We start from the raw sequence: 27,881 nt of genomic DNA, 5'->3' as shown, positions 1-27,881 counted from the left end.
AGCTGGCTGCTGTTGATCTGGAATGTTGTTGCCTGGCTACCAGGATTCCATGTTCAGTTGGACCCATCTTAAAGACGTAGGCTTCCCTCCCCAGTCCCCTTCTTGCTGAGCCCCTTCCTCATACAAGGCCTCCTCAGAGGACTCAATGGCTGCTGAATTGCCCCCTCCCCTCATCACCATGCACACATTTGTTCACACTTAACTGCCGACCTGCTTACCATTGAAGTGATCCTAAGTCATTTTGTGTGTCATGGTCCCCTTGTCACCCTAGTTGTGCGTTGGTCAATGTTTTTGCGAAATTTTATTTTGATCAAATGATGACATAATTTCACAAATTTCACAATATTGTGGTTTAGTGGTGCTAAGTTAAAGTCACAAACACATTCTAACCTTTATATGGGGTAAATTTTCTGTCCTGGTCTATAAAGTTTCTATGAGCTTTGACAATTCAGTTATTTTTTCCACAAGGGGTGATATGTACATTCCTTTCCGTTCGCATTCCCTGCTGTTCACTCTTTCCCACTCATTGCCTGCCTCCCATGGCTGCCATTGAGTTGCTTCGTTCATTTTGATCAATGTCCAGGGCAGCTGATGTGTTCCACTGTTGTATGGTTTTCCTTGATTACCTCTACTTCTATGTCCTTCTCCTAGTTTCCCTTCTATGTGCACATATATACCATATATGTGATCAGCAGCATGGGGTTATTTAGTAGTGATACCACCAGATGAGTCTAGGTCCTTTGTTCCTCAAGTCTTATTAACTTTGTTGTATCACCTTACTTTTTATATTTAATATCCACTTATCAGGGAAACCATGTAGTGTTTGTCTTTTTGCTCTTGGCTTACCTCACTCAACATGATTTATTCTAGTTCCATCCATTTACCTGGCAATGCCATGATTTTGTTCTTTCCAATGTCTTGTCCAATGTGCTTTCCATTGTGTGTAGATACCCCAATTTTTGGATCCATTCATCTGTGGTGAGGCATCTGGGCTGTTTCCATATCCTGGCTAGTGTGAACAGTGCTGCAGTAAACATGGATGTTCATGTGTCCTTGTATCCTGGTTCCTGTTGTTCAGGATAGATGCCTAGGAGTGGTATGGCTGGGTCATAGGGAACGTCAATCTTTAGCTTTCTGAGGACCCTCCAGAGTGCTTTCCAAAGTGGTTGTATACGTATACATTCCCACCAGCAGTGTAATAGGGTTCCTCTTTCTCCCCATGCCCTCCAGCATTGGTCGTTAGCTGACTTCAGGATTTGGGTCATTCTAACTGGGGTAAGGTGGTATCTCCGGTTTGTCTTTATTTGCATTTCCTTTACAACTGGTGGTGACCATTTCCTCATGTGTTTCTTTGCCATTTTTATCTCTTCTTCTGAGAAGTCTGTCTTTTGTTCCCTTGCCCATTTAGTAACTGGTTGTGGGTTGGTTTGGGGAGGGATTAGTTTCTTGTGTTCCCTGTGTATCCTGGATATTACCCCCTTGTCTAATATATTGCTGGTAAGCATTTTTTCCCAGTTATTTGGTTGTCTTGCTAGCTTGTTTGCTATGTTTCTATCTGTGCAGAAACTTTTTATTTTAAGGTAATCCCATTTGTCGAGTCTTTCTCCAGTTTGTTGTGTGTCTTAGTCCTTCTTCCATGTGTATGCCCCAGGGTAATAATCGGTGTCTGTACCCTTAAACACCCATTTTGCTGACTAGGGATGTTGGGATTGTTTGTAGGAAGAAGGACCCCATCTGAAAAGGAACTCTGCAAGGCAAAGTTGACTTGTGCAGATGTGTTGTCTCTCAGCCCCACATCTGGCAAGCATGCTGATGGCAGGCAGGTTGCTCCCTTTGGATCCTTTGTGGGCAGCAGGCCATGCCTCTCTGCCCTGAACCTGGCTAAGCTCAGGTTCTCAATGTGGAAGAGGATGTGGTTGAATTAGAAGGAATATTCCTAAATTTCATGGAGATTGTTGCATCTTGTCTGCATTAAAAATCTCAGAAAGGAAAAGTATATAACTAAAATGCAATCAACCTGGCCAGATCAGAAACTTTTTAGAAAAACCATTCTTACCAGATAGGAAGGAAACAAATTACTTGTATATAAAACATGGTTTTTTCTCATTGTGAAGCTCATTGGCTGGTGTCAACTGTAGCCAATATGAAAACTTCAGGAGAGGAGACTCAACTGAAATGATGGAAAATGAACAATACTCCCAGGTCAGACTTTTAGAAGATACAAACCTATCTTTGAACTTTTGTCCAAATGAATCGATACCAAGTGACAGATGATGTTATATGTACATCGACATGATCATATATTTATTTTAGTATCACATAATTGAGGTTACCCCGCAGCACATACATAATGTATATTTCAAATATGATAAACACAACACTTGTCAACTTTAATGTAGCATATGAAAATACATTGTATGCTGTGTAAAGACTTCTAGATGAAGAAACATTGTTTCTTGCTGACGGTTGACCTTCAGTTTCCTTTAGGATTTTTTTAAGTGTATTGTCACTGGGGCTTGCACTGTGGCCTGGACGCTGTCTGTCCCTGATCTGTTTTTCTCGAGGCAATTGGTCTTCCACGTGAATCACAGAGATCCACTTCTGACTCTGTACTAGTTAATCACAGATAAAAGTCTCCAGGAAGTAACTGGCAGGGCTGGCTTTGATTGGCCATTTTTAGGTCTCACTCTCCTGAATCGCTAGGAGTATAGGCATGAGTCACTGACACCCAGCTCATGTAGTTTTTTGACATACTGTCTTCTAGTACACATCACTAAAGACATCAACATGGAATTTTCTAGGAAGATAAAGTTCCCAGTCTTGTGACATAATCAAATGAATGACTTTCATTAGAGTTTGGTGAAGTTTTATTTTTAAGATGAAACAGTTCTTTTCAGCAGTCATGGGGAAAACAGATTGACTGCAAGGGTACATGTAAGAGTTGTGAATCCTCTGTCATCTTTACCATACAGTAGGCTACCTGTCTTGCTCAGGCATTACGAATCAGGCATCAGTTCTTAGTCTTCAGGCATTTAGAATCTGGATTTCCTAATCTGTGGACTAACACATAGCATAGAGCTGGTGGTGATTCCTCAGGATTTTGCTAGAATTATGGCTTGATTTAGGCACTGACATTCATCTTAATTTGAAGAACAGGACAACTTGAAAATGCATTAGAAACATCCATGGAAGTAGAGAAAGACATTATTATGGAAAGGGCAGAGAGAAACTGTACAATGAGAATAACATTCATTGCAGTTCCTTGGTATTGTGGTGACCTCAGAGAGCACTCACAGTGTGGCTAGTGATTCATTTATTGGCTTGGTAGAAGCTTTGAAAGAAGAAAGTGGAATCTTTTTTTTTTTCTTGCTACCATCAGAGAAATTCAGTTGACGGCCTGTGTGCTGTCCCTACGTATTTTTGCTCAAGGCTAGTGATGGCCTACTTGATCTACAACTCTACTTCTGGCCTTTTGGTTCTTAATTGGAATAAAGCATCTCACAGTCTTTGCTGCCTGACATGCCTTCACACTTTGATGCTCAGGTCTCAGCCTCCTGAGTAGCTAGAGTTACATGCATGTGTCTCAGATGCTAGCATAGGAATCTTTGGTTAACAGTTTTTTCATAGGATATATGTGGAAATCGACAGATTTTCCTTTAGATGAAGTGTTTCCTTTAGTTCCTTTAGTATTCCTTATTGTTACAGAGTTCTAGATTTGTTGGTAGTAATGAACAAATTATAATATTATCTTTAATGTTCACACTTTATTTGGAGTACCATCTTTTACTTACCACCCACTGTGTAGGGTACTTAGGGAACCATTTCCCTTTTTCTTTTACTGTGAGATTTTCTCAGACTTCCCTAGATTTTATGACATTGAAATCCCTATTGTGAGGTTTTATGATGAACTGGAAGTATATTCTGGGGGACAGAAATACCACAGAGTCTGTTGGGTTTACCTATATCATAGCCAAGCCTTCTTTGCTCTTAAGTTTATGTCATATGTCTGGTAATGTTTACTTTCACCAGGAGGTATGTTCTGGAGGACAGCGATATCACAGAGTAAGTAGGGTTTATCTATAACATAGCCAAGCCTTTGTTGCTATGAAATTTTTCTTACATGTGTGGTGATGTTTACTTTCGTCAGGAGTATGAAGTCTGTGTGACCAGATTTGTCTATGGAAAATTCCCATTGTTTACCTTTCCATGGTCCCTTTAAAAACTAGGTCACATGCTTACTAAGTGGTGTGGGAGTGGGCTATGCATGTATGTCAGTGGTAGAGCCAATACTTAGCATGTGCTTATTTGCTTTTTTGTAAGTAGTGAGGCTTGATCTCAGCATCTTGTCCTCTTTCATGGCTTTTCTGCTCAAGGCTGGTGCTCTCCTACTGTAGCCATGCCACCACTACAAATAAATACTGAATTTTTTCAGTTTTGTCATATTGAGAATGTGAAGATGACTGGAGTCATTCTAACAATGGAGTCTTATGTTTTGTTGGTTTGTTTTTGTTTGGCCATTCGTGGGTCTTGAAGTCAGGGCCTGGGCACTGTCCCTGAGTCTCTCTGGCTGAAGGCTAGCACTCCACCGCTTGAGGTACAGTGACACGTGCAGCCTTTTCTGTTCATATGGTACTAAGGAATTAAACCCAGGGCTTTGTGAATGTTAGGCAAGCACTCGATCCCTAAGTCATTTTCCCAGTCTTCCTCTTGAACTTTTTCAAAGTATGTTTGTTCAAGGCATGGCATTTTGCACCTCTAACACTAGCAATTGAGAGAAAGAAATAGAAAAGGTTCAAGTTTGATCCCATGGTGGAGTACATAGTAAATTCCGAGGCATAGTGGCAACATAATGAGTCCCAGGCTCTTAGCATATGTACATCCATATATCTCTCTCCACCCTTCTCTCTGTCAATCTTTGTATCTTGTCTCTCTGTCTGCCTCCCTGCCTGTCTGTCTCTCTGTCTGTGTAATCTATACATTCTGCTCAAGTCCTTATGTCTTAAAAGGGAAGCTGGCTTCTCGCCACATCTCTTCCTCCTCCCTGGTGAGAGCTGAAAACTACCCTGTACATGGTCACTTTTCCTACTGGGACATTTGGCAGGGATTTTGTTCCTATTTGGAAATATGCTCTTAGGTCACCAAAACAGATTTTGAATCAACTAGCATACCTTTAGTTTAGAAAGAGAACAGCTCTATGAAGTCATTTGAGGCAGTTAATAAGCTGGAATGAGCCTTCCAAAAAGTCTCCTGTCTGCATGTGAGCTCTTTGTCTCTTATCAGCACATACTTTCCTAGGTCTCTGTCTCTAGGGGCCATGCTTGACTTCAGAATGGCCACATTGGAGGACCTTGGAAGAAACACATATTCCCCACCTCACTCACAGTGAAGGTTTCATAGCCCTCTGAGAGTTTTTGATGCATACCCTGAGCTGTACACAGTGAGATGGAGCCGTAAGAGTGAGATGGAGCCGTAAGAGTGTACAGGAGATAGCCAAAGCAAATTCAGGAATCTGTTTTGTTCGTTTTATTCATTCATTCATTCATTCATTCACCTATTCATTCATGTTGCCAGTCTTGAACTTCACATCAGGGCTTGGGCAGAATTTCCTAGACTTTTGCTTTGCCAGGTGAGCCACAGCTCCACTTCCTGCCTTTTTTGGGGGATGAATTGGAGATATAGGTTATGGACTTCCCAGGACAGGCTGGCTTTTGAACCACGGTCCTGAGAATTCAACCTTATGAGTATCTATGTTTACCGCTATGCAGTGTGGGTTTTTTTTTGTTTTTTTAAATATGTATACACTCACAAAGATACATACATTTACCAATTCTGGAAGTTGTTCATGTCTTTGGTTCTTTTCCTAAGTCCCTTTGTGCCCAAGGCAAGCACTGTAGCACTTGAACTAATAGTCCACTTCACCATTTTTCTGTGTCCTGTACGGAAGCCTCTCAAGTACTTGTTTACCTGGGTGTCTTTGAACCCCATCCTCACATCTCAGCCACCTGAGTAGCTAGGATTTCAGACATGAGACACTTGAGCCTAGTAGGACTAGTTTTATGAAGCTTCAGAACTACTCATTTGCAGGTAAAAATACTCTGTATGGCTGCATAAGTGATCCTTAGGTTAGATATCATAGAAAGCAGTTTGCACACCCAGTTCCTGGGGCCAAAAGGAAAAAGTGCGCACGTGCACTAAGAGACATGCTGTGGCGCCTGCGCAGATGGCAGTGCAATGTCCCCTAAGTGCTGCAGCCTCGGATTTGCAGGTTGTCTGGTTTGGAGCTGGGACCACAACGCACTGCAGCCGGCAAGACCTTGAGCTCAGCCTGCAGATCCGTGGCTGCTGTTCCTAAAGTGCCCATGGCAGGAGGACTTACCATACTGGTGTTCTGGAGATCCCGATGGGCCTTGCGGGGGGGAGAGGGATTTCGGGAAGCCACTGCCACTCCCGGGAGGCCTGAACATGGAGGTGCCAAGCAGTTCTTTCTTATTGGTTGGCATATCTTTAGAAAGCAGTATTTTGCATAGGGCTATTTTTAATTTAATTTTCGTGTTCACACATGCCGTGTTCCACTGTTAATGGGTCACAACGATCGCAAATGTGTTTTCCTGAAATAGTGTTGATGGTTATGATTTCCTTTTACAAGATTTTTTGTTTTGTTTTGTTTTTTGGTCGGTCGTGGGGCTTCAAAGCTGGGCTTGGGTGCAGTCCCTCAGCTCTTCAGCTTAAGGCTAGTACTCTACTCCTTGAGCCAGGGCTCTACTTCTGATTTTCTGGTGGTTTATTGGAGATAGACTTAGGGTCTTTCCTACCCTGGCTGACTATGAATCAACAAGGTTAGCACTCAACTACTTGAGCCACAGCACCGCTTCCTGCTTTTTCTTTGTATGTGATATTGAGGAATTGAACGCAGGGCTTCATGAATGTGAGCCAAACACTCTACCACTAAACCACATGCCCAGCCCCATACAAATCTTTTTTTGTGTGTGTGTGTCCGGTCTTGTGGCCTGAACTCTGGGCCTGGGCGCTGTCCCTCAGCTCTTCAGCTCAAGGCTAGCGCTCTACCACTGGAGCAATAGCGCCACTTCCGGCTTTTTTCTTTTTGCTTATGTGGTGCTGAGGAATGGAACCCAGGGCCTCAGGCATGCAAGGCAAGCACTTTGCCACTGAGCCACCTTCCCAGCCCCATACAAATCTTTTTTAAAAAGTATTTTGTAATCAAGGTTTGCTATGGGGAGTATAATTTGATAAGTCAGTGGTTACTGACTACAGTTTACTTTTTGAAAATGTCACCTCTTCCTTTAGTTTTCCCCTTTAGTTTGCCCATCCAAACTATGCCTGTCTTAGCAAATTGTGTGAGTATAAAAATCAAAGTGTCTGTGCCCTGGTGGCTCACACTTGTCCTCCTGGCTCTTCAGGAGGCTAAGATCTTAGGATCTATCAAGTTTTCCCAAATGATAAATGAAGAGAGACAAGAAAACAGGGTCAGCATTCTTGGTCCTATGTCTTGTGCTGTAAGACATCGTGTGTGCCCAAACATCGGGGCCCCATCTCGGCGTATAGCTGCATCTCTCTTCTGCTGGGTTCCTTGCTATACTCTGGTCATTCACTGACCACTGTGAGTCCAGCAGCTTCTGCCTCACATCCTGCAGTTCACATGTTCTTCTTGGGACCCATGTGACCTATCAGGAGAGTCCCAGTGTACTTACACCTTATGTTAGGGTATGAAATGGACAATCGATTTAGCACTCCAAAAGTGCACCTCTTAGAAAGAAAAAACAGTGATATTTTATTAAAATCAACAATGAAAATAATGACCAACAATGAAAAAGATACAAAAACTAAAACACGTTTCCCTTGATAAAGGGAAGGAAGCTGTTCTGAGGTGGACAAAAGAAAGTCTACCAGTGACTAAAGGGCCACAGGAATCTCAGCCAGAGAGGCCCCATGGATACTATGCTATCCTTCCCAAGTACAGATAGGGGTTTTGACAGAGTTTAGGTTGTGCCAGGTGAACATCCACTGCCAATGACAGGAATGTTACCTCCTGCTTTTATAACTGGGTGTTTTGTATTTCAGGGGAGTGACCAGAACCAGCTGGAAGCCCACAGGAGGCAGCAGGTGTTGTGCTTCTTACACAGAAGACACGTACTGCACTACCACGATGTGGGGCACGGAGTCCTGTGGAGGCACCAGATCTTCTTCTGGGGTTGGTGAAGCTGTTGATTCCAGTACCACATCTGCTGCCATCATGGATGAATCCTCTGCCTTGATCTCAGGAGCAGGTGCTGTGTGCAGCCCCAAATCTAAGGATGGAAATGTATGCACTGTTAATGGAGGGAGCTCTAGAAGAATCCCCGTCACAGGACATCTTCCAGACTGGGTTTCACTAGGGTAACCTGGCCAATCACCATCCTGGGATTCTCATCCCATTGGACACCAGTGTCCATCCCTACTCCCATGTTCTCAGTTATCTACCTGAAGACTCCTCTGTCTTTTTGTCTGCCCCCTTGTTCTCCTGCTCCTTCAGTTGGGTGAGGAGGAGGTGTCCACGGCCTGCTAGCTCTGAGGAGGGCATGTGGAGCAGCACGTAGGCCATCAGCTTACTCAGGTTGGCCAGGTCCTTGGACTGGCAGAAATCCTCAGGGTACTTGTCCAGCCACATGGCAAGCATGGAACACAGGGTTCTGTGTGCAGTTGGATAGAAAGCAGAGTGAGAGCTGCTGTCTCCTTCCTGAGCTCTTGCACAGGCCCTTGCTGGGAGAGCTCCCATGCAGACACTGCCCACCTCACAGACAGACTTGCATGTTGGGAAGTGGGAGGAGTCCCACGTGAGGAGAAGGATCTCTACAGTTGCCCTGAGGCCCTGCTAGGATTGGATTGTATAGCATTGGTTCTCCATGGGTCTTGGAGCCCACATTTCCCCGCTCATCCCTAGTAGACCAGGATGTTTCACTCATTTCTTTCCCATGCCTTTAGATGAAGCCTCAGTCTTGATCACAAGTGAGGAGCTAAGTGGCATTTCCTACCTTGTAGCCCAAGCCCTAACATTTATCCCTTCTGCTTGTCCCAGATTCCACTCACTTCTTTACTTCTTCATCCTCTTCACAGTTCTGATGGAAATGTGAATGTCTGTGGGAAGAGAGGAGGAAGTCATGGTTTCAGTGTCCTCTATTTCTGACCTCCCTGGTGGTCTATTTAGACTGGTAAGTCCAGGTGGATGATGGGGACATTTACTGCACAGTTTCTGGAATTTTTTTTTATTTTTTTTTGTCAGTCATGGCGCTTGATCTCTGGCCTTGGGCGCTGTCCCTGAGCTCTTCAGCTCAAGGCCAGTGCTGTACCAGTTGAAGTATAGCGCCACTTCCGGTTTTCTAGTGGTTTATTGGAGATAGGAGGCTCAAGGTCTTTCCTGCCCTGGCTAGCTTTGATCAGCGATCCTCAGGTCTCAGCCCACCGAGTACCTAGGATTACAGGCGTGAGCCACCAGTGCCTGGCCCCGTTCCTGGAATTTTAAAATGTAGGGGCTTGGAATGTGCCTCTCCAAAGTACAGGGTTCATATGTTTGTGCAGTGATTCATTCCTGATGGCTTTCTTGGAATTGTTTTGGGAGCCTTGTTAACTTAGGCGAAACATTTCAGAGGGCTTCAAATACAGGTTTCCATAGTGTGAGACCTTCATTTAAGGAAGTAAAATGATCGCTCCAAAGAGCCCCTGATGGTGAGCATCCCACACTTGAGTGGAACAAGCTTGGGAAGGTGCTGCCTGGTCTCAGCCCACTTTTGGTTGTGAAGATCAGTTTGAAGCAAAGAGAGTACAGAAGTTTCTAGCTCTAGCCGGGAGGGTGGCGACATGACTTTGGTTTGGATGGGGCATTCACCTGTTGAACAGAAGGTCCAACACTTGCCCTGTGGTGGTGAACCTCCTATAAGAAAGCAGGAAGGCTGGCACGAAGAAGGGCTCCTCCTTCTGGTGTTGAGGAACCAGGAGGTTTACCATCTTCTCCAGCATGTCTGGCTCCAGGGTGCTCAGTGTATGGGGCACGTCCTGGGCTGGGACTGGCTCCTTTTCCTCCTGAGGTGGGATCAGAGGAGGTAATTGAGAGGTGAGATGGTAGGACCCTTGAAAAATGGACTCAGTGTGATCAAGTGAAGTGAAAAGTGCACAGAATTACAGTGAACAGGACCCCTGGGAATTGAGGAGGGCTCTAGGGTTGGCTGGGATGACAGTGAGATAAATTACCTGGGCAGAGTTCATTTGCTGTGGCGCAGCATTTGTGCCATTTGTGTGCCTTTGGAAGAATTCCCTGAGGCGCCAGAGTTGGGGGTGAGCCCTGACCCAGCGACCACTGTGGGATCTCCTGAGACCTGAGTCCCGGGATCTTGGCAGACAGCAGGAGAACATCCTCCTTCTTCAAGTTTGCTAGCCAAGTGAGCTGGCTGCTGTTGATCTGGAATGTTGTTGCCTGGCTACCAGGATTCCATGTTCAGTTGGCCCCATCTTAAAGACGTAGGCTTCCCTCCCCAGTTCCCTTCTTGCTGAGCCCCTTCCTCATACGAGGCCTCCTCAGAGGACTCAATGGCTGCTGAATTGCCCCCTCCCCTCATCACCATGCACACATTTGTTCACACTTAACTGCCGACCTTGTCCAGTCTCATCATCCTCTGTGAGAACTTGCTATAGGCAGGGTTTCAGTTAGAAGGAGACAGGGTTTCAGTTAAAAGCAGACAGAGCCCTGCTTGCTTACCATTGAAGTGATCCTAAGTCATTTTGTGTGTCGTGGTCCCTTTGTCACCTCAGTTGTGCATTGGTCCTTGTTCCATGTTTCTGCCCCAGGATATTATTAGGTGTCTGTTCCCTTAAACACCCATTTCTCCTGACTTGAGATGTTTGGGTTAAATGTAGGAATGAGGACCCCAACTGGAATGGAACTCAGCATGGCAATGTTGATTTGTGTCGATGGCTGTGCCCTCCACCCCAAGTTTGGCAAGCATGCAAAGAGCAGGCAAGCTGCTCCCTTTAAATCTCTAACACAGCAGCCCCTGCCTTTTTGCCCTGAACCTGGCTGAGCTCAGGTTTTCAGTGTGGAAGAGGATGTGTTTGAATTAAGAGGATATTCCTCAATTTCCAGGATATTGTTGTAGACTGTCTGCATTAAAAATCCCAGGAAGAAGTTTACACTCCTACTAACAATGCAGTAAGGTTCTCTTCTGTCCACATCCCCTCCAGCATCTTTTGTGATGAGCATTCTTGATTATCGCCATTCTAACTGTGGTAAGGTTGTATTTCAATGTGGTTTTGCTTTGTATTTCTTTTGTGGCTAGGGAGGTTGAACATTTCTTTATTTTTCTATTGGCCGTCCTACTTTCCTCTTCAAGAAATTTCTATTTTATGTCTTTATCTCACTTATTTATTGGACAGTTGTTTCTTTGAGGATTTGTGGTTTGGGGATGTGATTTTTTGAGTTCCGGGTATATTTTAGATATGAGACTCTTGTCTGTTGTATGGCTAGTGAAGATCTTCTCCCAGCAAGATCTATTGATCTTCCTAGCTATGTCCTTTGCCATGCAGAAGCTCTGCAATTTCATGCCATCCCATTTGCCCAACCTTTCTTTGATTTGTTGTGTTTATGGGTCTGTTATAAGAAAATTTCAGCCTGTGCCAAAGAGTCCTAGAGTTTCTCCTATTCCATCCTTTAATGTTTTCAGAGTGCCTGCTTTGACTCTGAGGTCTTTTGTCCATTTGGTGTTGATTGTGGTACAGGGTGATCTATAAGGATCTAGCTGTAGTTTTCTACAAGTGATTGACTAATTTTGCCAGCACCATTTACAGTAGAGGCTGTCTTTCTTCCATTCTATTTTTTTAGCTCCTCTATTGAAGATTAGATGGCTGTAGGTCTGTGGGTTCATTCCTGGGTTTTCAGTTCTATTCCATTGGTCCTGAGGTCTGTTCTTATGCCAGTACCAAGCTGTTTTGATTAGTACAGGTTTGTAGTAGAGTTTGAAATTTGGTATTGATATTCTTGCAGCACTGTTCTTTCTGGTAAGTATCATTTTTTGCTATTCAGGGTCTTTTATTATCCCATATGAATTTTTGAATTGCCACTTCTATTTCCTTGAAGAATGAGGTTGGAATATTGATAGGTATCGCATTGAATTTGTAGATAGCCTTGGTAAGTATTGCCATTTTCACAATGTTGATCCTTCCAATCAGGAGCATGGGAGGGTTTTCCACTTGCTAAGTTCTGTTTTGAGGTTTCCTCAAAAGACTCCACATAGAGCTCCGCTATGACCCAGCAATCCCACTTTTGGGCATTTACCCAAATGAACACAAACAAGACCCTACTAAAGCTACCAGAACAACTGTGTTTATTGCAGCATTGTTCACCATAGCTACGGTGTGGAACCAACCTAGTTGCCCCTCATTAGATGAATAGATCAAGAAAATGTGGTATATATACACAATGGAATTCTATGCTTCCATCAGAAAGAATGACATTTCCCCATTTGTTAGGGAATGGAGAGACTTGGAAAAAATTATATTAGGTGAAGTAAGCCAGGCCCAAGTAAACATAGGTCCCATGATTTCCCTTATTTGCAATAACTAGTATATGTCTGAGACAAGCAGAAATGGTCAGATAAGTTGATGTTAGGCAAAATGAACCCCAAGGTAAGGATATAAATTTTTTGTTTCTTATTATTGTCTCTAACATATACATAAGATGATTTCTTTGTTGCTTTGTATGTCCCTCCCCCACGGTATAACCCCTGTTCACTGTATTTGATGATGGTATGATTTGTGGTGGGGAAGGACAGAAACAAATCCTTTAAATAGGGATACAGGTGGACCCATTGTAACAATGAGATGTACAAGACGTTATGTGGAAAAACGAACTTTCCCACTTTGGCCAGGGGTAGGAGTGGGGTGTGTGTGTGGGGGGAATGGGGGAGATGGGAAGGGATGGGAAACGGAAACAAAGTCGGAGGCAATAATGCTTGATAAGAAATGTTCTCATTACCTTTCCCATGGAATTGTAACCCCTCTGTATGTTATTTTCACAATAAAAAATTAGGGAAAAAAAGAACCAGGAAAGAAAAGAATGTAACTAAAATGCAGTCAAGAAGGGCCAAGCCACCTGTCCAGATGAGAAACTTTTAAGAAAGACAATTCTATGATGATAGGAAGGAAGCAAATTACTTGTATAGAAAAGTTCATTTTCTCTCAGTATGAAGCTCATTGGCTGGTCTGAACTGTAGCCAATTTAAAACTTAAGGGACAAAAACCTAAGGAAATGATGGAAAACAAGACTTGCAAGTTAGAGTTTTAGAAAAATAGAAACCTATTTCTTTACATGTGTCCAAATGAATGCATACCAAGTTAAAATTCACCTTGTACCTACATCTACATGATCACATGATTTATTTGAGGATTGCACAATTGAGGTTACCACTTAACACATACATAATATATATATGTCAAATGTGAAATACAGCTTTTTTTTGAACTTTATTTTAGCATATGAAAATACATTGTATGCAGTGTACAGAATCCTAGGGGAAAAATACTGTTTCTTAATTTATTTTATTTTTTATTGTGAAAATAGTGTATATAGGGGTTACAATTACATGGGCAAGATAATGAGTACATTTCTTATCAAGCATTGTAGCTGCCTCCTTTGTTTCCCCTTCCCATCCCTTCCCAGCCTCCCTCACCCACCCAATTCTCCCACCCCCCCCAAGCACTGTTTCTTTATGTGTTATGTTGGCACTGGGACTTGGTACTTGTATTGTGTCTTGTCCCTGTTTTTTTTTTTTTTTTGGTCAGTAGCGTGGTCTGAACTCTGGGCTTGGGCGCTGTCCCTCAGCTCTTCAGCTCAAGGCAAACGCTCTACCACTTGAGCCACAATGCCACTTCTGGTTTTCTAGTGGTTTATTGGAGATAGAAGTCTCATGATTTCCTGCCCGGGCTGGCTTTGAACCACGATCCTCAGATCTCAGCCTCCTGAGTAGTTAGGACTACAGGTGTGAGCCACCGGTGCCCAACTTGGTTTGCTTTTCTTGAGGTGATTTCTCTTCCACTTGAGTCACAGATCTACTTCTGACTTTCTACTATTTCACTAGAGATAAATGTCTTCAGGAATTAACTGGCTGGGGGGGGGACCTTTGAACCACAAATTATAGGTCTCACTGTCTGGAGTAGCTAGTAGTATAGGCATGGGTCATTGACACCCAGCGTATTTAGTTTTTTTGATATACTGTCTTGACATAGTGTTTCCTAGTGCACATCACTAAAGACATTAACATGTCACATGCTTCTCAAGTTGTGTGAGAGTGAGCTGTACATTTATCTCAGTGATTCAGCAAATACCTACCATGTGCTTCCTTGTTTCAGTGTAGTTAGGGGCTTGATCTCAGCACCTTGTCATCTTTCATGGCTTTTTGGCTCAAGGCTGGTGCTCTCCTACTTGAGCCACACCACCTTCTACAAATACTGGTTTCTTCAGTTTTGTCACATTGGCAATAAGAACACGGCTGGAGCCATTCTAACAATGGAGTTTTATTTTTGTTTTTTTGGACTTTTTCTGAGTCATTTTCTGATTTGTCTCAAGTACTTGTTTGCTGGTTCGCTTTGAACCCCATCTTCACATCTCAGCCACCCTGAGCAGCTAGGATTACAGACCTGAGCCACCTGGGCCAGGTAGGACTGTTTTTATGAAGCTACAGAAACACTCATTTGCAGGTAAAAATACACTGTAGGTCTGCCTAATAAATACCTACAGGAATCAGTTTGCACACCCAGTTCCGGGGCAAAAACTGAAACAGTGCGCCTGCGCATTAAGAGATGTTGTGTGGCGCCTGCGCACATGGCAGTGCGATGTCCACGCCTCAGCCGGAAAGCCCGGGACTGGACAAGGTGGGCCGTGACGGGGTCTCTCAGTCTGCGGATCCGTGGCTGTTGCTCCTGCGGTGCCATGGCGGGAGGACTTCCGTACGGGCGTGGCCGTGGGGTCTGGGGGCCGAGGTCTGTGTTCCGGAGACCCCGATGGGCCTCGCGGGGGCTCGGGAGGCCGCCCCGCTGCCCGCCCCGCCATCCAGGCGTGTTGGCGGAGGCCGCCGGGCCTGGGTCGGAGCGGACGCTGGGCGAGGCGGGGCCGCGGCCGCGCAGGCGCTGCTGGTTGCCGCGGTGCGGGGCGCGGGGTCCCGTGAGGACCTGCGGGGGACGCAGCGCGGGGCTGCCTGGCTCCGGGGCCTGGCTGCGGGAAGGTGGGGCGGCCGGGCTCAAGGGGAAAGACAGAGCTGGGGTGGCCAGGGGCCGGTGTGCGGTTACCGCACGGAGCGGGCGGATTTGGCTGCGGTGGGTCTGCTTTTTGGGAGGCGGCCGGGGTTCATGTTGACCTGGGCGTGGGGCTCTCGGGGCTGCAGAGCGGGCTTCGGGTTATCTAAGGTGGTGTTAGGGCGGTGTGGGGGGTCAGGTGGGGCCCTGGGGGCCGTTGGGTGTCGGAAGGCCCGTGGTGTGCGGCGGCAAATGGGGGAAGCACGGATGGGGTGGGCGGAGGCGCGGTTTAGGCTCCTAGCTGCTGTTCTGCCACTTGGACAGAGCTCTGCTTGTGGCCTTTGGTTGGTTTATTGGAGATATGTATCCTCAGGACTCCACCGTCTGAGTACCGCAGACCACAGGCCCGCGTCACCGGCATCCCGGCTAACCTTTATTTGCAAGTATAGATTCAGGATGTTTTGTTTTCTTATATTCCCTCACAGATTTTGGAATGAACTTCTCAAATGCAGACCCAGAAGCCAAGAACAGTAGCTCATGACTAATCCTAGCTACTAGAATGCTGAGATCTGGGGATCACAGTCCAAAGCCATCCCTGGCAAGAAAGAAAGTCCGTAAGATTCTTAGCACCAGTGAACCACCAAGAGGCAGAAATAGAATTGTGGCTAAAACAGGGACAGCATGCAGGCCTTGAGTTCAGGCTCCAGGATTATAGAAAAAAATTGGAACGAGATTATTCTGTATATTTTTTTTTTCAATTGAACAGATTGGTTTTCCATTTACCAGGTCTACTTGCCTTTTGTTAATTCCTAGTGATTGTGATATATATACATACATATACATATATATCTATATATATAGATAGATAAATAGATAGATAGATAGATATGTACAAAAACATTTTTAGTGGTGGTCCTGGTGTTTGAACTGAGGGCCTATGTGTTGTCCTTAAACATTTGTGCCTTAAGAGTTGCTCTTTCATTTGAGTGACAGCTCTACTTCTAGCTTTTTGTTGATAAATTGGAGATAAGAGTTGTACAGACTTAGCTGCCAGGACTGGAGGCCAGGGGGCTCAGATATGCCTCCTGAGTATCGAGGATTACAGGCACCTCATTGTTAAGAAAAAAAATCACAAGCCGGAAGTGGTGCTATGGCTCAAGTGGTAGAGCGCTAGCCTTGAGCTGAAGAGCTGAGGGACAGCGCCTAGGCCCAGAGTTCATGCCCACGACCGGACCTCCCCCCCAAAAAAAAAGAAAAAAAATCACAAAAATATTTCACTTGTTAATTTTTTGTTAAGGAAAAGAAAATTTCACTTATGTTTCACAACTTGTATCTGCACATATATAGTCACACATCCGTGTGTTTGTGTATGTGTATGTGTGTATGATCTGGCTGTATGGGGGACTCAGGGCTTTCCATATTCTATCCAGGTGCTCTAAGAGAAGAACCATGCATTCATTCAGCAGTTAACTCCAAGTGAGGTTTGGAGGCAGGGAAGAAGGTGGATGGTGGCTAAGCAGCAGCAGAAGAAATTGTTCTGGTCTGCTCTGCTTGGAAAAATGTGTAGTCATCATGTTGATTTGGCTTTTGTTTTGTCACCAAAGAGAGATGTTTTACATTGTCCCTTCTTTTTCAGCTTTGTTCTGCTTTTTCAAACAGAAATTTGTACCTATAGTTTTAATGATGTTCCTTATAAAATACAGATTTAGGCATTATTCCTAGTTTTCAATTTTTTTGGGCGGGGGTCTTTGTTTCTGCCTTTATTAAGAGTTCATTAGCTTTTATACAAAACCAAATCGAACCAGGCTTCAGTAGCTCCCTCCTGTAATTCTAGATACTTTGGAGGCTGAGATCTGAAGTTCATGGTTCAAACCCAGTCTGAGCAGTAAAGTCTGTCAGACTGTTATCTCCAGTAATCATCAGAAAATTCTGGAAATGGAGCTGTGGCTCAAGTGATACAATCCCAGCCTTGAGCCAAAAATCCCTGATTTCAAGCCCCAAGACTGGCACTGTAAAAAAAAAAAAAGGTAAATCTTCTTTTGAGTAACTGTAAATAATCTTATCCCGTCTCCTCATTCTGGATCTAGAAATTGAGCTATTTTACATTCATCAGCTCCATGTAATATGCCTTTGTAAGCAACAAAAAGCAGTTTGGTATGGCTTCTAGTTTTTTTGTTTTTTTTTTGGCTGATCCTAGGGCTTGAACTCAGGGCCTGGGTGCTGTCCCTGAGCTCCTTTTTTTGATCAAGGCTAGATCTTAATACTTGAGCCACAGCTCCCTTCTAGGTTTTTCTGTGATTAATTGGAGATAAGAATCTCAGTGACTTCCTTGCCCTGACTGGCTTCCAAACTTGATCCTCAGATCTCAGCCTCCTCAGGAGCAAAGAATACAGGGGTGAGCCACCGATGCCCAGCTTCTAGGTTCATACACAAATATAAATAAGTTTTAAATAGTCTCCTATTTTCTCTGTGATTCTCAACTTGCTGTTACAAAGGAATTTAGAGTGCAAATCCCATCCCCATTTTTTGTGCTGGACTTGGGGCTTGAACTCAGGTCCTAGGTACTGTCTTTGAGCGTTTTTTTAACAATTTATTATTATCTTTAAATAGTTGTACAAAGAAGTTCCCACTGTATAAAACAGTATATGAATACAAGGTGTCTCACAACATTGTCACCCATCGCTCCTAACCCATCCCTTCTCTCACTTTTCTTTTTTCTTTTTAAATTGAGATTGTGATTACATAAATTTTACAGTATTGTGGAATATTGATACTTAGTCAAAAATCACAAATGCATTTTAACCTTCACAAGGCAAATTGTCATTATCATGGTCTATCAAGTTTGTAAATATTATGAGCTTTGAGAGTACAATTATTTCTTCCACATCAGGTGATGTTTACATCTCTTTCCTTTTGCTTAGTGTAAGCTGTTCCCTCTTTCCTTCTCATTCCTCCCTTCACATTATTGTCTTTGTTTTTGAGCTTTTTGCTTAAGGCCAGATCTCTACCACTTGACTACAGCTCCACTTCTTTGGTAGTTAATTGGATATAAAAGGCTCACAAGGCTTTCCTGTCTGGGCTGGCGTTGAATCTTGATCTTCAGATTCCAGTCTCCTGAGTATCTAAAGTTAAGTCAAAATCCCTTGAGCCTGCCTGCTACTTCAGCAGAATTGTCTGCACAGTTTTAGTGTCCTTGTCTTACTTAAATAAAAATAGTATACATCTCTTCTTATTCATCCTTACCCTTAACATACAGGACACTGTTTACCATATTCTCTGATAGAGATTCTTTTTGAACATCTGTGTGTGTGGTGTTTTCCTTATATTACTATTTTTCTTTTGCTGAGGTTTGAACTCAGAGCCTCCTGCTTTATCAGTTTACTTGAATATATGCAGCCGTGTTTTTTTCTGGTTATTTTTGAGGTTATGTCTCCTTTTTTTCTCAGGCTATCTTCAAAGCTTGGTCTTTCTATATTCTAGCCTCCTGAGTGGCTTGTATTATATAAGTGAGGAACTGGATCCCATCTGACCAGAATGAAATTTCAGAATAGGAAAAGTTGAAGTAAAAGTTAAACAAACTTAATACTTTGTTCTATAATTTCACTGACTTGGGACACAGAGAATTTTCATTTTAAACAAAAAAAATCTGGAAGGGCATTGGTGGGTCATGTCTGTAATCCTAGCTACTGAGGAGGTTGAGATCTGAAGATCATGGTTCAGAGACAGCCAGGGCAGGAAAGCCTATGAGACTCTTATCTCTAATTATACACCAGAAAACTGGAGGCAGAACTGTGGGTCAATGTTTCAGGGTGCTATCCTTGAGCATAAAACCTCAGCGGTAGCTCCCAGGCCCATGGACAACCAGCAGAAGAAAAACAATTCTTGCCAGGAGCTGGGGTTTCATGCCTATAATCTTAGCTACTCAGAAGGATAAGACATGAGGATTCAGGTCCCAGCCATCTTGGGCATAAAACAATGTGGGTCTCTTAGCACCAACAAACTACTCAGAAAAGCCAGAATTGGTGCTATGGCTCAAGTGGTAGAGCACTAGCCTTGAGCAGAAAGAAGTAGTAACATCACAACTTCGAATAAAAAAAAGTGAAATTTTATTAAACCAACAATTAAAATAACAATGCTCAAAAGAACCAGAAAAGGTAAAACAGATTATTTTTCCCCAGGAAAGGGAAGAAGGGGAAAGGGGCTGCTGTCAGGTGGACAGTTGGAGGTCCATCAGTGACCCAACCTCCATAGAAAACAGCTATGTGCAAGAGATGCACTGTGGGTACTTTCCTGTCCTTGGCAAATACAGCTGGGTTGATTTGACAGAGTTTAGGCAGCTCAGGTGAACATCCACTGTCAATGACAGGAATGTTACCTCTGCCATTATAACTGTGTGTTTGTATTTCAGGTGGGTGACCGGAACCAGCTGGAGGCCCACAAGAGGCAGCAGGTGTTGTGCTTCTTACACAGAACACACGTACTGCACTACCATGATGTGGGGCACGGAGTTCTGTGGAGGCACCAGATCTTCTTTAGCTTGTAATGCCACGGATTCCACTACCACATCTGCTGCCATCATGGATGAATCCTCTGCCTTGATCTCAGGAGCAGGTGCTGTGTGCAGTCCCATATCTAAGGATGCAGATAGATGGAGTTGAAGTTGAGGTGGGACTGAAACTTCCAGGAAAGTCTAGTTGTTGATAATGAGTGCCTATGCCTGAGAAATTCCATACAGAGAGTAGAGGCTGTCTGACATAGAATAGCCACCACAGGACACCTTCCCTGACTAGATTTTATTAATGTTACTGGCCAATCACCAGCCTGGGATTCTCATCCCATGGGGGCCAGTGTTCTCAAGTACCTACTTTAGGAATCCTCTGTCTTTTTGTCTATCCCCTTGGTCTCCTGCTTCTCCAGCTGGGTGAGGAGGAGGTGCATACAGACTGCCAGGTCTGAGGAGGGCATGTGGAGCAGCATGTAAGACATCAGCTTATTCAGGCTGGCCAGGTTTTTGGTCTGGCAGAAATCCTCAGGGTACCTGTCCAGCCACATGGCCAGCTTGGAACTCAGGGTGCTATGTGCAGCTACCATAGAAAATTCCATTTTCTGAACACATAAGGTTTTTAATGTTCCACCAGCAAAGACACTTGCAGCCAGAGAAGAATTACCCCTTCACCACACAGTGCATACCCCACCATGCCAACATGAAGAAAGTAGAGGAAGTAGAGAGGATAAAAGAGGGATATACTAGAGTATCTCTCCAGCTAGGGAAGTTGCCTCACTTTTAAGGGAGTTAAAGATGGATGACAAGAAGGTTCCAGAAGGCTGAATAAATAACAGAAGCATTTTTATTCTTTTTTTAAAATCTGGTATTTGTGTTTGGTTATCTAAACTTTTCTGTGACCACCAGGTTCTCAATTGGCTGGAATAGGATTTGGCACAAGGAGTTGTGGAAAAAGTGTGAGTAGATTTCAAACTAAGGGCAGCATAATCCAGGATACTGTGATCGCATCTATGGAAATCTGGCATTCACGGTCATTCTTCTGCAGGCTCACAGATGCCCAGACACAAACAAAAAGAATGCCAGAGGGAGCCAAGAGATGAGCCACCACCAACACTCCTCACATCCCCCTAGGGGATGCCCTTTCTTCTACCCTAAGTGAGAGCAGCAGTCCTTAGAAGTTGTAGAACCTTCAAAATGGCTCGGTGCGGTGGAGCATCTTTCTGTTCACCCTCCTGGCTCGGTTGTATATATAAAATACCAGAGATGAAGGATTCCATTTGCTACTTCTAGCCCACATGTTGCCCCTCCCTTGAGTGCATGGTGGCTATTCATTTTCTCGTTCTTATAGAGAGAGAGGAATGTGACTCCTGCTAATTAATCTTAATGTGCCCAAATGAAACCTTATTCCCTTTTATTGGAATTTGGGTGTAGGAATGAAGGTTCATGCAGATATGCTGAGATTTTTCAGTGAGGGATACAAAATAAGTTAAAGATTGACTAGAAGTGAATGATTACAAGGGAATAAAGCTTCATGATGACGTATGATGTTTTTTCTTAAAAACTATGAACCAGGTTCTAGTGGTTCCTGCCTGTATTCCTAGCTATTCAGGAGGCTGTGATCTGAGTAACTTGGTTTGAAGCCAGCTCAAGAAGAAAAGTTCATAAGACACTTACCTGTAATTAAGCACCACAAAAGCTGAAAGTGAAGCTGTGGCTCAGAGTATTAGCCTAGAGCAAAAGCAGCTCAGGGACATCACCCAGGCTCTGAGTTCAAGTATCAGGATCAATATAAAAAAAACAAAATGTTTGTTCCACTTGAATCAAATTTTGTCCAACATTCTTTGTTGATTAAGGATCTTAGAAAGAAAAAGAACAGGAGGTATATACAGTCAGAGTGCCCTGGTTTTACTTTTAAGTTGTTGATTTATATCCTTGTGGAGCCTTCTGTGTCTGGAATGTGCTTAAGTCTTTCAAGTGATCAAATGAGGCCCTCAGACATGTGCAATAATAAGTGAAATTAAATCTCATGATTTAATAGTTAATTCCATCTAAAAATTACTGGCATAGCAATTTTGTGTTTGGGTTTCACCAGATATCTGTGTACAATGCCCTAGAGAGACTGATACTTAAAAAGTTTTCATAGCAACCAAATATCATATCTTTAGGTGTTTGGGCCATAAGGTGTTTGTTGCTTATGATATTAAAATCATAGATAGTACATAAACATGATCTTGTGTATGGCTACAAAACTGTCATAAGTTTTACATGTTAAAAATAAGCTTTACAGTTCAGTTCTTATACTGTTTCACCTTTTTTGTGTATCCATCCTAGGGCTTGAACTCTGCCTGGGTACTGTCCCTGAGCTTTTTTGCTCAGTGTTAGTGCTCTACCACTTGAGCCACAGCTCCATTTCCAGCTGGTTAATTGCAAATGAATCTCATGGACTTTTCTGTGCTGTCTTCAAACTGTAATCCTATCTCAACCACACTGGTGGCTAGGTTTTACATACATGAGTTACCAGTGTCCGGCTTCACTTTTCTTTTCTTCTTTTTTTTGTCGGTTGTTGGGTTGAACTCAGGGCCTGGGCACTGTCTCTGAACTCTTTGTTCAAGGCTAGTGCTCTACCACTTTGAACCACAGCTCCACTTCTGGTTTTCTGGTGGTTAATTGGAGATAGAGTCTCAAGGAGTTTCCTGCCCAGGCTAGCTTTGAACCATGATCCTCAGATCTCAGCCCCTTGAGTAGCTAGTATTATAGGCATGCTCTACTACTGCCCAACAGCTACAATTCTTAATAGTTTAAAATAAAATGTGCCCTTCTGCCTACTCAGGGCTAGGTTCACACCCTTGCTCTTCTAGCGAGAGTGGACTTCCTGTTGAGCATTCCACTCACATCAGCTACCGGTGGCATTGCCACTACCCACAAACACAAATAACCCTTACAGCCGCCTTTTCATGGTACCTCAGATTCCCCATCACTCACTCTATGACCACAGCCACTGGGCATTAACCTTGTACTGCCTCTTCACAATCACTTCAGATAACCCTAGTAGCCTGATAGTCCCAGTTAAATCCCATCTACCTGCTCAGCCTCAGCCTTGCTGCCGCACATAAATATTCCCTGTTCCTCCCCTCAGACACCACCACTACCATCACTATGTCATATCCAGCAGGTCCAGCTAGACAACTGATGGACTTACTTCAGGTCAGACCCCTAGGCAGACATCCCCCACCACCAACGCAAGCTACACATCTGCCCCTGGATGAGGTCATGGTGGTCCCCCCTCCTCTCCACATGGCTCCAGCTTTGCACAGTAACTGCCTCAGATCTGAAGGACAGGTAAATACAGTTCAGCCAGGACCACATGTTCTCACTTCCTAGATCCAGTATCCATCCCAAATTGGATTTTTTTGTGGGTTGTGGGGCTTGAACTCTGGGCCTGGGTGCTGTCCCTCCGCTTTTTTTTTGGTCAGTCGTGGAGCTTGAACGCAGGGCCTGGGTACTGTCCCTCAACTCTTCAGCTCAAGTCTAGCACTCTACCACTTGAGCCACAGTGCCACTTCCGGTTTTCTGAGTTGTTTATTGCAGATAAGAGTTTCACGGACTTTTCTGCCCGAGCTGGCTTTGAACCGTGATCCTCAGATCTCAGCCTCTCCTGAGTAGCTAAGATTACAGGTGAGAGCCACCAGCACCTGGCTAAATTGGATTTTTTATGAAGATGGTTCAGGAGATTGAATTCAGAGCCTAGCTGCTATGCTTTAGTTTAGTTTTTTTTTTTTTTTGCTTAATAGCCATGCTAACAGCTGTGGACCTTATAATCCCACTCAGATTCAATTTTGGAATTGATTACCTCTGTAATTAGTAGTATGAGCACTGGGATTTTTAATCAGAAAATTTCAGTTAAGTATCCTTTTCCTTCTTTCATGTAAGTTCTTTTAGCTTTATAGGGCACATTTATTGTTTAACTCTATCCCTGTCCTCATACTGGCCGTGTATGGTGTGTGTGTGTGTTTGTGTTCTCATCCTGAGGTGGGCCTTACCCCTTTTTAAAATTCAAAACCTAGTGGTCCACCACCTGAGCCACAGCTCCACTTTCAGCTTTATTGGTGCTTACTTGGAGATAACAGTCTCATGACTTCCCTGCCCAGGGTGGATTTGAACCATGATGCTCAAATCTCAGCAACCTTGGTAGTTAGAATTATAGACATGAAACACTAGTGCCCAGCTTCCAAGTTGGAATTTATTTTTTTGTCGGTCGTGGGGCTTGAACTCTGGGTTTGGGCGCTGTCCCTGCGTTCTTCAGCTCAAGGCGAGGGCTCTACCACTTGAGCTACAGCACCACTTCCAGTTTTCGAGTGGTTTATTGGAGATAAGAGTCTCGCAGTCTTTCCTGCCCGGGCTGGCTTTGAACAGTGATCCTCAGATCCCAGCCTCCTGAGTAGCTAGGATTACAGGCATGAGCCACCAGTGCCCAGCTAAGTTGGGATTTTTGAAGAACTAAAGTGTTTTACAGGCTTTGAAGCCTTCTCTCTGCTCCTCACAGGACTTGAAGTTTACAGGCTGGGGAAGTGGTTTCTGGTTTGAGCAGCCTTTCCTTGTGCCTTCATGACCTCCTGCAGGGGAAACCAACAAACTTCCTCTCAGTGTTCAACATGAGGATGGTTCAAAGCCAGACTGGGCAGAAAAGTCTGCAAGGCTTTATTTCTAATTAACTAGAAAAATGAAAAAAGCTAGACAGGAAGTGTGGCTTAAGTGGTTGACATCCCTGGGGGGAAAAGCTGAGTAAGAGGATGAGGCCTGAGTTCAAGATTTCTCCCAATAGTTCACATTTCTCCCAATAGTTTCCCTTTTTCTACTTTCAAAAATTTTGGACTGTTGGAAAAAATTCTTCAATCCTACAACCTAATGACAATGCTTTTGTTTGTGTGTATGTGCTGGTCCTGGGGCTTGAACACATGTCCTGGTCATGGCCCCTGAGCTTCTTTAGCTCAGGGTAGTGCTTTAACTGCTTGAGCCACAGTTCTGCTTTGGACTTTTTAAATTTATTTTGGTGCTGGTTCTAGGACTTGAACTCAGGTCTGGGCACTGTCCTTGAGCTTCTTTGTCTCAAAGCTAGCATTCTGCCACTTCAGCCACAGCCCTACTTCTAGCCTTTTCTGAGTAGTTTGTGGGAGATGAGTCTCAGCCTTTTCTGTCTAGGCTGGCTTTGAACCATAGACCTTAGACTCAGCCTCCTTAGTAGTTAGGATTATAGGCATGAGCCACCAGTGCTCAGATTATTTTCAGCTTTTTTAGTAGTTTATTAGAGTTGAGTCTCACAGTGACATAGAGCTTTGGCTCATGAGGTAGAGTGCTAGCCCTCAGCAAAAACTAACTCCAGGATATCACCCAGGTGGTATTAAGTTCAAGCCCCAGGAGCAGAACACACAAAAAATGAGTTTCACAGATTTTCCTGCCTGAGCTGTCATTGAACTGCCATACTCAGATCTCAGCTTCCTGAGTAGCTAGGATTATAGGTATGATCCATTATTGCCAGGCTTGAAAGTGCTCTTTTTAATACAGAAGGTAAGTAACATTCAGTTAGACAAACTTCCCATTTCTTCTAAAATACCAGCAACTTAGGTAAAGATTTTAAATGAAACCTTCCTTGAGTCCTATAAATTTGTACTTAACTTTTTTTAAGTACCCAATGATGAGCAGAGGATAAAGCATCAGTTTCAAACATACTAATAGCCAGGCATCTGTATTTTGTGCCTATAATCCTTACTCAGACTGAAATCTGAGGATGACTGTTCCAAGCCAACCCAAGTAGGAAAGTCCAAGAGAGTCTTATGTATAATTAACCAGCAGAATACCAGAAGAAGAGCTGTGGGTCAAGTGGAACAGCACTAGTCTTGAACAAAAAAAGCTTAAAGGCATCTCACAGGCCCTGAGTTCAAGGCCTAGGACTGGCACATACACACACAGAATCTAAGCTTGATGATATTGTCAGCAGCAACACAAATCTCAAGTGTCAGAAAATCATGCATTTTCTCCCACTCCTTAGCTTTCACCTCCACTACCAGTTAGAATATACAGTAAAGGCCTCATATATGCTGGGCACACAGAAAACACCCACGTGGCTGACCTTGCAGACACACCATATAAAGTGTCTGGCATCACCAGTGGCCTTCTACCTCTTCCTAGGACCTATAGTCCCAGCAGTTGTATTAGGCCTTTGCAGGCTGCCAGCTCATCTTTTGTTCTGTACTTGGGATCCAACTTGTCCTCTACGAACCAGAATACGGAAGGCCACACACCCAGCCCCTGTAGAGAATACCCACAACACTCAGCCTCTGTGGAGTCTAGTATACTTTTTTTGGTGCCAGTCCTAAGGCTTGAACCTCAGGGTCTAGGTGCAGTCCCTGAGCTTTTTTCTCAAAGCTAGAACTCTAGAACTTGAGACACAATTCTACTGTATCGAGCTTTTTGGTAGTTAATTTATAGTAAGAATCTCCTGGATGCCAGGCTCTGGTGGCTCACACTGTAATCCTAGCTACTCAGGAGGCTAGGTTCTGAGGGTTGTGGTTCATAGCCAGCCTGGTCAGAAAAGACCATGAGACTCTTAACTCCAGTGCATTACAAAAAAAACCTGAAGTGGAGCTGTGACTCAAGTGGCAGAATGCTAGACATGAGCAAAATGACTCTTAGGGACAGCACTCAGGCCCTAAGTTCAAGCCCCAGGACCAGAAAAAAAAAGTCATGGTCATTCTTGCCCAAGCTGACATTGAATTTGATCCTCAGATATCAGCATCCTCAGTAGCTATGGTTACAGGCATGAGCCACTGGTGTTCAACTTTTTTGGTTTTTGTGGTGACTCAGGGCCTGGCACTGTCCCTGAGCTGCTTTTGCTCAAGGCCAGCACTTTACTACTTGAACCACAGCATCTCTTCTGGCTTTCTCTGCTTACTGCTTATGTGATGCTGAGGAATCGAACTCAGGGCTTCATGCATGCTAGGCAATCACTCTACTGCTAAGCCATATTCCCAGCCCCTGGTGTTTGTTTGTTTTTTTTAAATTCAAGTGAATTTGTACTTTCCTACTTCCTAAGCTCTTTTTAATTTAGTTACTTTTCAGGTAGATTCATCACACTTTTTGCCCTGTAGGTCTCACTAGGGTTATAGGTATGTTATACTATGTCCAACTAATTTTCAACTTTTTTTTGCTGATCCTGGAGCTTGAACTAGGGCCTGGGCTCTGACCCTGAGCCACAGGGTCACTTTCTGCTTTTTCTGAGTAGTTTATTAGAGATAAGAATCTCACAGACTTTTCTGATACAGTCCTTTATTAAGGTTGCCTGTCAGAACAGACTAAAATATTATAGCTGCATATTGATTTACAAAATTTCAAGAATCAAAATTACTGCAACCCAAGTTACATTGTTTTGATTAAATCCAGGATCTTGTTTAAGGTAGGCAAGTAATCTGCCAGTAATATATATTGCCATACCAAGGTCGTACTCTAAATCCTTGCCTACTTGGTACAAAAGGAACTGAGTAAATCTTTAGAACCATTCTTAAGCTGAAGTTGACTTAGGGCACATCCAAAAGCCTAGCTTTCCAGATGCTGTAACTTAGGCTTTGCCACTCTGCTATGGTAATTGGAGACAATTTAGGCCAGTGATTCCCAAATAATAAAAAACACATGGATAAAGCACGGCACTGATGGCTCATACCTGTAATCCTTGCTTTTCAGGAGGCCCAAACCAGAGAATTTTAGTTTAGAACCAGCCCTAGTAGACAAATCACTGAGATTTTTTTTGTCAGTCATGGGGCTTGAACTCTGGACCTGAGCACTGTCCCTCAGCTTTTGAGCTCAAGGCAAGTGCTCTACCTTTTGAGCCACAGCGCCACTTCCGGTTTTCTAGTGGTTTTATTGGAGATAAAAGTCTCACAGACTTTTCTGCCTGGGCTGGCTTTGAACTGAGATCCTAAGGTGAGATTTTTATCTCCTGACAAAAAGCCAGAAATGGAGATGTGACTCAAATTGGTAGAGTACCAGTCTTAAGCAAAAGTTAAAGATCAAGGAGAACAATTGCCTTTGCTAGAGATAAAACACAAAAACT

General features: G+C 43.8%; 2 long non-coding RNA genes across 4 annotated transcripts in view; one reads left to right on the top strand and one right to left on the bottom strand.

Annotated features, from left to right (window-relative positions):
* The window catches only part of LOC105982250, a 12,360-nt gene extending 2,353 nt beyond the window's left edge, over positions 1-10,007 (bottom strand). The window contains exons 1-2 of the long non-coding RNA XR_001174876.1: positions 9,997-10,007; positions 3,446-3,450 (exon numbers count right to left, since the gene is read on the bottom strand). This is a non-coding gene — a long non-coding RNA (uncharacterized LOC105982250). The remainder of the gene's footprint in view (positions 1-3,445; positions 3,451-9,996) is intronic.
* LOC105982249 overlaps positions 1-19,719 on the top strand; it is a 24,345-nt gene extending 4,626 nt beyond the window's left edge. The window contains exons 3-5 of one of the 3 annotated variants that reach the window (XR_001174874.1): positions 8,085-8,285; positions 9,112-9,206; positions 19,682-19,719. This is a non-coding gene — a long non-coding RNA (uncharacterized LOC105982249). Of the gene's footprint in view, positions 1-8,079; positions 8,286-9,111; positions 9,207-15,758; positions 16,007-19,681 lie in introns of those variants that run through there. The other 2 variants (XR_001174873.1, XR_001174875.1) reach the window with 2 other exon arrangements.
* The last annotated feature ends 8,162 nt before the right edge of the window (positions 19,720-27,881 follow it).

This window comes from Dipodomys ordii, unplaced genomic scaffold (genome assembly GCF_000151885.1).
Source record: "Dipodomys ordii isolate 6190 unplaced genomic scaffold, Dord_2.0 Scaffold15, whole genome shotgun sequence".
Classification (NCBI taxonomy): domain Eukaryota; kingdom Metazoa; phylum Chordata; class Mammalia; order Rodentia; family Heteromyidae; genus Dipodomys; species Dipodomys ordii.
Note: the sequence above shows the minus strand (reverse complement) of the source record. Positions and strands in the feature narration are given on the sequence as shown.